This window comes from Triticum aestivum, chromosome 4D, assembly GCF_018294505.1.
Source record: "Triticum aestivum cultivar Chinese Spring chromosome 4D, IWGSC CS RefSeq v2.1, whole genome shotgun sequence".
NCBI lineage: Eukaryota > Viridiplantae > Streptophyta > Magnoliopsida > Poales > Poaceae > Triticum > Triticum aestivum.
In genome coordinates, this window is record NC_057805.1 from 401570203 (window position 1) to 401572665 (window position 2463).

The window sequence follows — 2463 nt, forward strand, 5'->3', positions numbered from 1 at the left end:
ATGACCCTGGTGACGATGTTGAGGGCGAGAAACCCAGGAAGAGGGTTCCCGCCAAGGTGATGTGGTATGCTCCTATAATACCACGGTTGAAACGTCTGTTCATGAACAAAAAGCATGCCAAGTCGTTGCGATGGCACAAAGAGGACCGTAAGTCCGACGGGGAGTTGAGACACCCCGCTGATGGAACGCAATGGAGAAAGATCGACAGAGTGTTCAAAGATTTTGCAGCTGACGCAAGGAACATAAGATTTGGTCTAAGTACTGATGGCATGAATCCTTTTGGCGAGCAGAGCTCCAGCCATAGCACCTGGCCCGTGACTCTATGCATCTACAACCTTCCTCCTTGGTTGTGCATGAAGCGGAAGTTCATTATGATGCCAGTGCTCATCCAAGGTCCAAAGCAACCCGGAAACGACATCGATGTGTACCTAAGGCCATTAGTTGATGAACTTTTACAGTTGTGGGCCAGACCTGGTGTACGTGTCTGGGATGAGCACAAAGGAGAGGAATTTGACCTACGAGCGTTGCTTTTTGTAACCATCAACGATTGGCCTGCTCTCAGTAACCTTTCGGGACAGACAAATAAGGGATACAATGCATGCACGCACTGCTTACATGAGACTGAAAGTGTACGTTTAGTTAATTGTAAGAAGAACGTGTACCTGGGTCATCGTCGATTTCTTCCCCGAAATCATAACGTAAGAAAGAAAGGCAAGCATTTCAACGGCAAGGCAGATCACCGGCCGAAGCCTGCGGAACGTACTGGTGCTGAGATATTTGATATGGTCAAGGATTTGAAAGTCATCTTTGGAAAGGGTCCTGGCGGACAATCAGTTCCGCGGGGAGTTGACGGGCACGCACCCATGTGGAAGAAGAAATCTATATTTTGGGAGCTAGAATATTGGAAAGTCCTAGATGTCCGCTCTGCAATTGACGTGATGCATGTTACGAAGAATATTTGCGTGAACCTGCTAAGCTTCTTGGGCGTGTATGGGAAGACAAATGATACAAAGGAAGCACGGCAGGACCAGCAACTTTTGAAAGACCCAGATGACCGGCATCCGGAATGGTTTCAAGGTCGTGCCAGCTACGCTCTTACCAAAGAAGAGAAGGTCATTTTTTTTAATGCCTGAGCAGTATGAAGGTCCCGTCTGGCTTCTCGTCGAATATAAAGGGAATAATAAACATGGCGGAGAAAAATTTCCAAAACCTGAAGTCTCACGACTGCCACGTGATTATGACGCAATTTCTTCTGATTGCTTTGAGGGGGCTCCTACCGGAAAATGTTCGAGTAGCCATTGTGAAGCTATGTGCATTCCTCAATGCAATCTCTCAGAAGGTAATCAATCCAGAAGATCTACCACGGTTACAGAACGATGTGGTCCAATGCCTTGTCAGTTTCGAGTTGGTGTTCCCACCATCCTTCTTCGATATTATGACGCACCTCCTGCTCCACCTAGTCGAAGAGATTTCCATTCTCGGTCCTGTATTTCTACACAATATGTTCCCCTTTGAGAGGTTCATGGGAGTATTAAAGAAATATGTTCGTAACCGTGCTAGGCCAGAAGGAAGCATCGTCAAGGGCTATGGAAATGAGGAGGTAATTGAGTTCTGTATTGACTATCTTCCTAACCTTAAGCCGATTGGTATTCCTCAGTCGCGGCACGAGGGGAGACTAAGTGGAAAAGGCAAGATCGGAAGGAAATCCACGATATGTATGGACGGTCATTCTATGACTGAAGCACACCACACAGTTCTGCAAAATTCCAGCTTTGTGGCTCCGTACTTCGAGCAACACAAGAATATTTTACGCTCGGACAACCCGGGGAAGCCTGATGTCACGACCGGATTTTTGGGATATAAATTCCCAGAAAAACGGCCTGTGTGCTCACCAGCCCCAGGATTACTGTTAGCTGATGAGGTACCAACTTGATACAAGAATTCCAAGCAAGGAACAAAATTATGTAGTACAAGACCATTTAGGCCCGGGAGTACAACACTTGGTTTCTAATGGTTGAGGGCGGAAGCGGTTGGAAACATCTGCGTCTATGGGACTCCATTTCCCACAAGAACAGCTGACCAGGATAACTCCTATCTTCGCGAGGCTGCACACGTCAACAGCGTAGGTTCCGAGGGTGTCACCGCGATGCATACCTCCACGCAAGGCAATCTGGCCAAGACAATAGCCAGGGACAAGCCAGTGAGTACGTTTGAATGTACTCGCAAACATTAAGAACACGGGTATAATATATCAAACATACTCCAGGTTTAATAGATGATCATACATCCGTCACGAAATATACAAAAAAAATCATGATGCACACATATGGATAAAAATATACCAAAATAAAATACTGGGTGCCAAACGAGTGTCTGAATGACTCCTCGAGCGGAAAATGCAGAAATAATAATACTGGTGCCAAACGAGTGTCTGAATTACTCCTCGAGCGGAAAATGCAGAAA